The following is a 12,177-nucleotide window of genomic DNA, read 5'->3' on the forward strand; positions in this document are numbered from 1 at the left end:
ATAGTAAGAAAATATGTATTATGCGTAAAACACTATAATAAGATCATGTTGACTCGATAATAAAGGTCAAAGTTCAGTCTCTAAAGTAGCCATATGTTATACCAGAATTTAGAATATGTTTTCGAAAAGCTATGGAAATATGTTTGAAAACAAAAGTAGAAGACTTTGCCAAAAAAACGACGTGTACACAAGTGTATACAATATATTTCATTCAAGTATTTAGGGTGGTATGAGTGAAAACGACCAACGGACACCGTCCGTAAATTTCAACATAATGGAAAAAAACTAGAGAAAGATTTTCAGACAAAAAAAAAAATTGTACAATATAAATATAATATATAAAACTGAAACGCTTATGGCCGATTCACATACAACTTCGCTTGACAATTCATATTATAACAACAAAATGAAGAAAGAAAAGATTATTTCAGAATGAATGCTTTGCTTTCCGTGCTAGTTGTGGCAGTTCTTCAAGATTCGCATAAAAAGTATATAGCCAACTTACTAATTATATATGTATGTGTTATCTTTCTTTATTTACTGAATAATCACTAAGTGGCACTCGAAATTCGCTAGGCATTTCGGCTTTGGATTGAAGTTTTTCTTTTATTATACTCTCGCAACATGTTGCACAGTATAATATAATGTATAATAGTTTTGTTCCCCTAACCGTTGTTTGTGTCACCTAAAACTAATCGAGATAGATCTGGAGTTATATAAATGTATATACTATAAATGATCAGTGTAACGAGACGAGTTGAAATCAGAGTGATTGTCTGTCCGCGCAAGAAATAATTTGAGTAAAAATTGAGATATCTTGTTGAAACTTGGTATTTTTAGCATTTCTTTATACCATACACTGTGAAAATGGATAAAATCAGATAATAATCCCGCCCACTCCCCATATAACGGTTATGTTGAAAGTTATTAAAAGTGCCATAACTCAATGATTAGGGAAGGGCTTTATGGTAGTCGGTGTAAAAATTGTGTAATGGGCATGGCACCGCGCAATTTTAAGTGAAACTTTATATCTCAGGAACTACTAGCCCAATTTCAACTCTGGTGTGTGACGTTACTCAATTATTACTATTATACGCTAAGAAAATGGGCGAAATCGGTTGACAACCACACCCTAATTCTTTCACTTTACGTTGTACAAATCAAACATCAATGAAGTTATTAGAGTAAAACTTTGCACAAAGTATGTCCTCACGGTATTTAATCTGAAGCCCAAAAAGTGTTGAAATCGGTCTGTAACTTTTCAAGGACCCAGACACCAAATATGTGGGCGCCAGTGCATATGGCCGATTTTTTGCCGAAAATATCGGTCAGTCTGTGTGTTATAGTGTTAAAATTCGCGTAGAATGGTATTATCGGGTCAATACTTTTCTTAGCTCCCATATACTCAATATAAATACTTTAAACTTTATACTGCATCTATCCGTCAATATGTAGGAAATCTTAATGAATTTCTGAGAGAATCTCTTTCTAATAATAGTGTATTTGCTTGCCTGTAATTGTAAACCATGGATGCAATACTCCCTACTTTTAATTAAAATATATAACTAAATAACTAACTTGCTTTTTTTTATAATTTTTTTATTTGATAATTTAAGCTATCAAGTGCTTTCATATAACTCAACCTTTTATTTTAAGAAAATTTGTAGCGCTTGGAAAGTTTTATATTTTTTATACCCTGAACAGGGTATATTAAATTTGCCACGAAGTTTGTAACACCAAGAAGGAAACGTCGGAGGCCCTATAAAATATATACATAAATGATCAGCATGGTGAGCTGAGTTGATTTAGCCATGTCCGTCCGTCTGTCCGTCAGTATATATGCAAACTCGCCCCTCAGTTTTTAAGCTATCGATCTGAAATTTTGCACCTGTCTTTTTCTCAATAAGAAGCTGCTCATTTATCGGAACGGAACCACTATAGCATATAGCTGCCATACAAACTGAACAATCGGAAGCAAGTCTTTGTATGGGAAACTTTTTTATTTGTAGTAATATCTTCACGAAATTCGGCATGAGTTATTTTCTAAAGCAGCAATGTAATTTCCGAAGATATTGTTTAGATCGGATGACTATAGCATATAGCTGCCATACAAACTGAACGATCGGAATCAAGTACCTGCATGGAAAACTTTTTTATTTGACGAGGCATCTTCACGAAATTAGATCGGAATCAAGTTATTGTAAGGAACCTTTGTATCTACACATTCCCATTACATGGGAATATATGTGTCGCGTCCCAAGTACAGACAATTTTGTTTTATGTGTGCCGGTGTAGTTAGTGGCTGCTGTTTCACATATGTAAATGTTGGCTCTGTTTACTCAAAACATGTAGTAAAAAAAAGGCCTTAAACACAGTATTTGATGACATTGGAATAATTACTTGCCAGTCATAACGGTGATAATTACTATATAACTACTAATGTTCTTAAGTTCGAGTGATTTAGACTAGAATACCTAGGATTGATATATGGTTAACTGTTTCTACGACCTTCCTTTAGAAATTTTCAGATTTTCAGATCGGTTTTAAGCTTCTAGATATATTTGTTAGATATGTGTGTATAATAATCTTAATGTTAGCCTAAGCGAACAGTTCGTCTTGAGTTTAATCGGATAGTTTGTATAGCAGCTATATGCTATAACGGTCTGATATTGGTGGTTTCGAAAAATGATTAGCTTCTTGAGGAGAAAAGGAAGGTATGCAAAATTTCAGATCGTTATCTCGAAAATTGGGGATTAGTCCCGGTTATACAGACCGGCCGTCAGCAAGACGAACATGTCGATTATATTATATACTTGTATAATACATATATACATGTAGACTATAGAGTCTCCGATGTCTCCTTATGAGCGTTACAAATTTAATATACCCAATTCAGGTTATAATTATGAGATGCGATTTTGCGGCAGGCATCTTTTAATTTTTGCAAAAAATTTGAATACTTCACCGAAAGCAAAAATACCGGCTCAGAATATTATTGAAATAGGTCTTAAATTGTTGGGTTATCTTTAAACTTATCTCTATATTCATATGCACATACATATGTATCTATATACATATGTATATCAAAAGGTAATTTATTCATTGTATAACATGTCACCTTAGGACAATTTCATAACCTTAAAAAGAAAAAAACTTTTTCCGCTTTGTGTTGATTTTTGTAGTTTATAAAAAGCTTTTAAGAGTTTTCAATTTATGTGCGACTCTACAATATGCTACATGCATTGCCTTATAGAACTAATATTAATTTATATAAAAATGCTAATAATGTATAAAAGTTATGATAATATTTTACTCACTTTATTGTTCTTTAGTAACTTTGCTCTGCTTTTTATGGTGAATAAAAAGTTCTCGGTATTATTCGTGAGCGCAAAAAGTCGTATTTTTTTGTTACAAATGCGTTGGATTATATGAAAATAATTAATTTATATTCTATTTAAGTTACACTTTTTTTTTGCCAAAATCACAGTATTTATTTTTACGAACGATTTCTGTTTTCCAAATTTGGTGCCGCTTAGTAAGTTTTTTATTCTTATTTATTTATTTTTTTGTAATTTTTTGTATTGTTTTTTTTTGTATTTTTGTTTTTTTGAAACAAAAGCACTATTTTTTATTGTATTTGCTGTGTGTGATTTTGTGTGTATTTTGTAATCGTTAGTACGCGTTAGGCTAGGTCAGTGCGCGCGTTGCGGGAGCTTCGAGATCAAACACCAAAATATTTAATGCGAAATTTTCGCAACGAAATTGAAAATATTTTTTTTCTGCTTTTAAATGTTCGCCAAAAATGTTCGAGAATTTAAAATTCTAAGATAATTGCTTCGACTGCGTGTGAAAGCTGCTCTGATTTACTTTTAAATAATAATTTTATTTCTTATATTCTCTGTCGACTTTTGCAGGTTAATGTCCTTTGGCACGTGTGCTGTGTGCAACGAGAAGAAGAAGAAATGGTAGAAACAGAAAAAACGAGTGCAAGGCGATTATCAGTTCTTTGATGCTTAGTTGTGGCAAGCAAGTTAAATGCAAACAACAATATAATTTTTTCTCGGACTCAAAACGCTGCTAAACTTCTCAGTGCTTCGGGTGAGTTTTAGCTAATCTATATTTAATTTTTCAGTTATTTAGTTGCTTTAATTATATATTTTTCTCTAATTTGGTCTTCGCTTATCGGGAATGTGTCTATTTTTAAAATTTGCAAGTATCAGTGTTTGTGTGTGTTAAATTCACCTTCTTTTTGCTCTGCTCGATTTGGTTCCCTAAATTTGCTTTCATGCATTAGCTTCAGTCGTGGTTTGCGTTGCTGTCATTGCTCCTCTCGCTTAATTCTTAATTATTATGAATGCTCTTCTGACGTTGTTCACTTTAAATTTAGCAATTTATGCAGCGTTTATGTGCCTTCCGGCTACGGTGTGACGTGCAGGATTCTTATTACAATTGCTTGCCTTGCAAATGATCGCCACAAATCGTATATGTTGCTATAGTTGTTGTTGCTGTTTCGACTGCAATTGCCGCTGCACTGAAATCGCCAATAATCCAGCCAGTCAAAAACGTATTGATAAAAGTAATCCAACAACGGTTTCACCATTACACTACAGTCACCGATTGACCCGTTTGTCGTAGCTGTGGTTATTGTTGTTTTCGTCTCAATATTATTACTTCTATCACACAGTATTATTGCTGCTGGCACTTTAGTATCTACTCCCTCTTATGTACACAACTTTTTCCTTCCTTTTGTATTTTTTCAATTAAAGGGATGCGTGTTTTTAGCTTTTTTTATGTGTCCTTAGTAATTTAACATTGGGTTACGTTGGAAAATCACCGCTTCTTCAATTAAAAAAATCGAAAGTGAAATGCTATGCGAAATTCACACTATCGAAAATTAGCTGTGTATTGCGTTTATGGGCGCCGCTTTTCACTTGCAACAATAATTAACCGCAATCACGTGACCTTTAGTGATAAGTATGTGTACTCGCGTCGAACTCGTGTTTACCGTTTGCAATTTAAATTATGCATAGGGCACGTGTCGCTGGTGATCTGGTGATCGCTCAGTGTGTGTTTCATGTAGTCAAGCAAAGAGTTCCAATAATTGCTGTTCAATAATGATTACTTTACTTTTTATATGTAATAACATACAGTTAAAGTTAAAAGTTCCGGTGTACACGTCTGTTCAACTGCGCTGCGTTCTACTTTATGCCGCGTTGTGTATTAATAACTTGTAATTTTCAGTTGAAATATCTGCATACATACTTCGATTGCATTACGATTATTTTGTATTATTTTTATATTCTTCAACTTATTTTTGCTTACATTTTCTCTCAATTACGCTAAAATACCGGTATTAACAAGCGCAAGCGCGTTTAAATTAAAATAAAAAGTAGAAAACTGCAGCAGTTCTTAAACCCGATTGCCGCATCTGCAAGATAGCTTTCCTTAAATTTTTCTGTTTTTTTTTTTTTCTCTTTTCTTTCTCGTCTGTCTGCTGGCGTTTGGCTTTCGAATGAATTTGTTTCATTTACCGCCTCTTAGGGTCGTTTTATTTGCATTCACATAAATAACTTTACATAATGTACATGCTATACATATGTATGAAGATACACATACCTAAATATACGTTTATTCATTCAAATGCTTTTATTTGCGTTTGTTTAGCATTTCTTCAGCCAGCTCGTATGAATTTATCGACTTTGTGTGCGTTTATTTAGATCTTATGGCTACTATAATGTTATTGTTTTCTTTTCCTTTGGCTTTTGTATGAATTTTTTTCGTAGACCTTTTATTTGCGCGTTCACCGATCTTCACAACAATTCTCAAACAGCTCTGAATACCAACTGAGGCGATTCTATATGAAGCGATACGTTGTTCTGTGGGCTGCTGCTTTGTATAGTGCCGTGCTTTTGCGCCTCACTTTGTTTGTGCGCTCACAGATATACAACGTATTTGTATCTATGCATGCCTTTAAGCAGTATGTATGTGTGTATGTTTTTGTGACTTGCGGTTGAAATAAATACCATACAAACAGATACTTTGTATATGATGTGATGTGATCACGTGACATCAACATCACAAGTTGATCTTTTCAAGCTTTTTAACATTCTCTGCTTTAGCGAAAATCGTGAAGACTGCAGCTTTGAGCTTTCTGTTAAATTTCTGCTTTGCTTACAAAGTTTTTTTTAAATGCACAAATTATTTGAAATAAACACTGTTAGTTGTTGACTAAGGAAATGGTGAAAGCGAGTTTTCCTGAATGTAACAAAGCAATTTCATAGTTTAAAAGCTTTTTTTTAACCTTTGATGAGATATATGTATATATATTTAACCTGCAAGGAGACTGTACAACTTCATCTTTCAAAAATTTTGGAAATTACACATTCTTCCCCAATGTGAGACGGTTTATGGGCATAAAAATTCAATTTTTAGTCCCAAAATCGAAATTTTAAAATTGTAAAATTAATTTCTAATCTTAGAATCTGAATTAAAATTTAAAAAAATGGTAGAACATGAGTACGCAAGCGCGAAATAATTAAAAATTCAAAAACATACATTTCTTATTTTTTAATTGTAAGATGGGATTAACATTTTTTTCAATCCGGTATTTAGGATTAAAATTTTCATTTCTTATTTTTGATCTAATTTTTGAGATTGACAACTTATTTTTAATTTTATAATCTGGTATTCGAGATTAGACAATTAAAAGTTGTTTTTATTTTACATCTTCTACTGGCAATTTTTGAAATTTTCACTAGTGCTGCCTTTATCTATTTTTAACTATATACATAAAATCTTAGAATTTTCGAATATGGTATTACTCAAATTTTAATAGTTCAAAAAAAAAAAATAATTAACAAGTATTTTTCAAATAACACAACTTTTTATTAATTTTCGATTAAAGCTTCTGTAAGTTTATCAAATTAAAGAATGTATGAATTTTGACAACTTTTGAAGACAGCTCAACTCGCGTAGTTCCGCATAAGCACTGTTAGCAAAGCCTATGATTTTTCGTGAAAAGCTCGTAATCAGCAAACGCACATGATCAGTGTCAAATTATCGACAACTATTGCAAAAGGGTGAATCAGCTTAAAATGTATTAAGTTGATGGTTTTATTTAGAAAAGTTAGAAAATCTGATTTGGGTCAAATACCTACCGTTTCGTCGCAAAACTTGTTACATTACACCTATTTATAGAAACCCTCGTCTCTATTCGCAAAAAACAGGTAACTTCGATTTTCACAAGCTTCTCTTGGTTTATTTTATCGATATTTTCGATAGTCAGGCTTCCTTTGTCATCAAAATTACCGGAATGGAAACCAAAATTGAACATTATAGTCTGTTATAGTATCATGACCTTAAACACTATTGACATTTCTAGCCGCTTGGCTTGAATATTCGCCTTTATCGAAGAAGAACTAATGGCGTATTTACTCTTTGCTGGTGTCCATCCTTGACGCGTACGTAAACAATACCGAGTAAATCAATCACAAAACTATGAGAAGTTTTTTTAGTAAAAAATCTTTAATTTTTAACGCTTTCGATTATTTTTAATTTTTATCGGATCGCACTTATATAACGTGAGATACAGATTACTAAAGCCATCTATTGGACAAATAATCGATCTTTTTTTATTAGACCTTTTATAGATATTCTCAAACAAGTCTTTGAAGTGATGTTGACGCATATTTAAATTATTGGCTGAGTTAATAATCGTGTTAAACAAAATTTGGGAAGAGTGCAACCCACACCAGTTTCCACAGTTGGCGTTGAATACAACAAAGGAATATTATATACTTTGAGTTTTAAACTATTAAATATGGTAATTTCTAAAAATAGTATTCGATGCAAGCAATGCAAAAATATAACCTATTTATTAGATCAAATTAAACACTAGTTTCTACATTGTTTATCAACCTCAAAAATAGTGCGAAATTATTCTTGTGGGTTATCCTAAAACCTTTAGTCAATGTAGTGAAACCTCCATATTCGCCAGACATGGCTCCCGGTGACTTTTTCCTTTTTCCAAAAATAAAGAGAACCCTAAATGATCGTTGTTTTAACAAGATATACATATGATAGATATATGAAAATCGCTGCATAATATCGGTACACTTAAATCCATTCATAACATTTAATATCCACTCATAACATTTAATAAAGTAAACAGATGAACATTTTTATTCAACAAGTTTAATTAATCTCAATAGTCGTGGTTTTACTAAACTGCAATAAAAAAAACTTCAATTCACTCCAAAATATTATGGAGAATATAAAACACAAACTCCATTCACTACAACAATGATTTTACGATTCATAATTTCTATGAATAACTACTTCCCGATTCCACATTTTCGTCTCATTTCCACAACTAGTTTTTTCAACGCAAAATTAATTAATTTTGTTTTGTTGCACTATAACTATTAGATGTGCTAATTTTTGGGTCTCCATATTAATTGACCCAATAAAACTACGCAACCGTTTTTTAAGTCATTCAACTGACAACTGGTTTGCGGCATCCAAATATGCACACATACTCTTATATACTTAAATATATTTGTGTTGGTTTGCTGCAGTAATCCAGAATGCTTTGATTTAATTATGCAAAAACACCAGTTTTAGAATTAAAAATTGAAAAAAGTGAAGTCATAGATGATAATTTAAACTTTTGATGGCTAAACAACTTGGCCATTAAATACTAAAAAAGGATATTCGACAAACTGGATTAGCAAAATGATAATTGGATAATCTTCCGCAACAACAACTTTTTTTTGTATTTCTTCATTCGTAGCTAAAAATTGAAATATTTGCTTTAAAACATTTTTGTATGCTTTATGCATAAATACTGCTAAGTATATTCATGATCATGCAAAGATCGTTGGTTATCACTGATCGTTTGATTGAAAAAACTGTACTTCAGATTTCTAATGAGAGCAAGAGAGAGTCAGTGAGTGTATTTTTTTTTAAATCAAAGAGTATGAGATAAATATTTTGAAGAATTCAGTATGTTTCCGCAAAAAACTTTTATACTAATATAGAAAATACAAATTTTATAAAAAGAAGCTTTTTCCGCTTAATACTGTAAAGTTGTTTATTATTACTATTATTATTATTATTATATTATTTAAAAATTGACATAACTGACATTTTAAAGTATTAGTTTAAATTGATAGTGTGCCCAAAAGTTAATCAGTTTCTTCAGTTTCATTTTTAATTTGTGGCTTAAATTGCGGCAAATGGTCGCCCCATGGATGAAAGCCTGTCTCATCAGCAACATAATGCAGTGTATATTTTATACCATCGGGTGCTATCCATGTCGAAAACCCGTCTACTCTGAGCGCTTTAGTATCTGCGCCAATATCCTTAAGTTCTGCACTCTCCTTACGTTCGATACCGTCACTAGTTTCAAAACTAAATAAATTAAGAAATTAAATTAATATTTTCGTAAAAGTATAAAAGTAATTCAGTGATATGCGAGTATTCAAATTTTCTAGAATATATTCCCTGAATAGATTTTAAACGGATAAAAAAAGCTCTGATGTTATTAGTATTATTTTAAACAGGTAAATTTATCCGCAAAGAATTTGAAGAAAAAATTATTGTATTTAACAAAACAAAAAAGTGAATTTTTATCCACTTGCAAGTCAGGAAAAACTTTTGTCTTTATGAATTGATGTAATAAATAAATATAAAATATGTACATTTAGCGTCAGCGCATCAGCATTAATTTTAAAAAATTTTGGATTCCCTTGATATTGTAGCCAATCTCCGGAAGAATATTAATTATGTCTAAACTTAACTCAAAACCAAAAACCATAACCCAAAAAAGTTTTGAGTATTTTCCTTTGAAAACTTCACAAACTCTTTATCAAATATGTATCTTCGGAATAAGAAGAAGTTTAAATAAAATATTTCATTTTTATATGAAAAAAAATTATTGAAAATAAGTCGTTTTTTGCTCGACGAAACCCATGTACTTGTAATATCTTAAACTAAGTTAAAAAAATTTTGCAACTACGCTCATGTAACCGAAACTATTTTCCGGATCTTCTTCAAACTTTTTGAGAATATTGTCAAATATATGTACATTCGATATACGTATGATGTATGTACATTTTTTTTTAAATTTACAAGTGACAAGTAGATTTAACCCCTTAAGCGTGAGGGTGATAGAAATTGAAAAACTCTGATCAACATGTGAAACAAGCTTAGCATCTGGGTAAAATTTCAGCACAAATGCTTGAGCATAACTTATATTTCACTTTCTGTTTAAACATTTTTTTAAACAAATCTTTTTAATAAAGTCTTGAAACTGTTCCTGGAATATTTAAATTCAAATATCAACACAAAACACAAAGTGTTTGTATATAAGTTTATTACTTTATTTAATTATGTAAACATTTTTTAACGTTCTCACACATTGAGAACGAGTTTGGTTTATTTGGCCAAGTATTGAATAACACACACTTTTGCTACTTTTTTAAGTGAAATTATTTATAACAATTCTAAAACAGTAAAACAAGAAAATTAACATGAACACGGTACGAATGAAATGTATAGCATAAAACTTAAGAGAGAGCAAAGCTTTTATAATTTTTTATTTTATATTAAATTCTTTTTTTTTATTGAATTCATAATATCTCAAGAATAATGGAGCACACTTGTCAAAGTTACAAGTAGTTTTATATCTATCTTTGGAACGTTTTATATCAGATCATTTGCTGTTCAAAACTATAAAGCGTTTTTCCACAACTCACGTTTTCAAAGTTGGTAGTCATCAAAGCTTCAAAACTACTACACCGATCAATTGAAATTTTAAACACTATTTCTGTACAGAATTTATGTAGTAACACGGGAGAGTTATTTTTTAATTTCTTAGTATTTTTTAAAAACAGACTTTGCAAAAAATCACGTTTTTCTCAATGAAGTATTAAAACAAAATGAAAAATGGTCATTTCAAAAACCCTATTGGCATTAACTGTTAACCCTATTGGAAAAAACTGTTATCTAACAAATTGTCCTTGATTTTTTGATTTCAGATGATCCAGCACCAAGTTATACCAGGCACCGTAATTATACTTTTTTCCGAGATAAAATCGAATAAAGCTGCCACTTTTTAATATATCTCAAAAATGCGCAAATTTCGACCAACATTCTTCGAATGTCATAATTTAATGTACCATTGGTTTTAACAAAGGGATTTTAACTGGGTCGCCACCAAAAAATTCACAAAAACATGTGTGTTTTTACACGAATTTACTTTTCACCCCACTTCAATTACCACTCGCGGTGAATTGCACAATGTGTTTAAGCTTTATAACGTCACAGCATAAAGTGTTTGAGCACTTTTCTTATCTATTATCTTAATCATCACTGTGCTGTGCTATTAAAAAACAGCTGATGAATTTGACCCGATACGAGTGATTATCTTTTCAGAATATTTTAATTATTATTATTTGTTTTTTTTTTTTTCATTTTAATCTCACTGTTCATAAATTCATGTAACTTTCGATTCACTACTCGTTGTAATGCCGATTGCACATTATTCACATTGTATTTGTAGTTATTACTTTTTTTCTTTTGTTACCTAAAATCGTAACCATCTACTCCAATATTGTCAAAATCGTAACGCAACAGTCGTGCATTAGCCGAGTCGTCAATTGGTGCTGCGAAGGCGAGAGCAATTAATCCACAGATCGTTAGGATACTCAATGCAAACTTCATTTTATATTTTGTTATTGTATTTTGCTGTTTCGTTTAAAGTTTTATACAACACAAATTCGTTAAGTTCGTGCCTGTTGTGATCTCTTTTACGGTTTCTAACTAATGCACTATTTTTCCGTATGTTGTTCGCTTTTTATATGCACATTAATTCATGTGCAAAAAATAAGAAATAAAATTGCCAAAAATTACTATACATCGGTATATTTAAATAACTTAATAGAGTGCCCGAAAAACTTGTAGAAATACACAAATACACATTTTGCCATTTTAACGCCACGTGCTTGAAAAAAATATTTTATAGAAGAGATGAGCGCTATGATAAGTAGCAACAAGAAATCGCCAGTTGTGGGTAAAAGAATGCATAAAACAAATTTAGAGATAATCTGCGATTTTAAAACAAGTTAGCGAACTATTCTAAATGCGTTTGCATATTTTTACTATTTATATTTAAAT

The 12,177-nt window shown here is 31.2% G+C and overlaps 1 protein-coding gene and 1 non-coding gene across 2 annotated transcripts in view; both read right to left on the reverse strand.

The window, feature by feature from the left end:
* The window catches only part of LOC106619181 (uncharacterized), a 42,139-nt gene extending 36,294 nt beyond the window's left edge, over positions 1-5,845 (reverse strand). The window contains exon 1 of the mRNA XM_014237181.3: positions 3,318-5,845. The gene's annotated coding sequence lies outside the window, so the exon portion shown is untranslated. The remainder of the gene's footprint in view (positions 1-3,317) is intronic.
* Positions 5,846-9,302: 3,457 nt separating this feature from the next.
* Positions 9,303-11,262, reverse strand: LOC106619179 (uncharacterized). The gene is made up of 3 exons (XR_004977118.2): positions 11,181-11,262; positions 10,758-10,987; positions 9,303-9,411 (listed from the first exon to the last, which is right to left on the reverse strand). It is a non-coding gene; the product is annotated as an uncharacterized protein (transcript).
* Between the last annotated feature and the right edge of the window lie 915 nt (positions 11,263-12,177).

Source organism: Bactrocera oleae, chromosome 5, assembly GCF_042242935.1.
Source record: "Bactrocera oleae isolate idBacOlea1 chromosome 5, idBacOlea1, whole genome shotgun sequence".
NCBI lineage: Eukaryota > Metazoa > Arthropoda > Insecta > Diptera > Tephritidae > Bactrocera > Bactrocera oleae.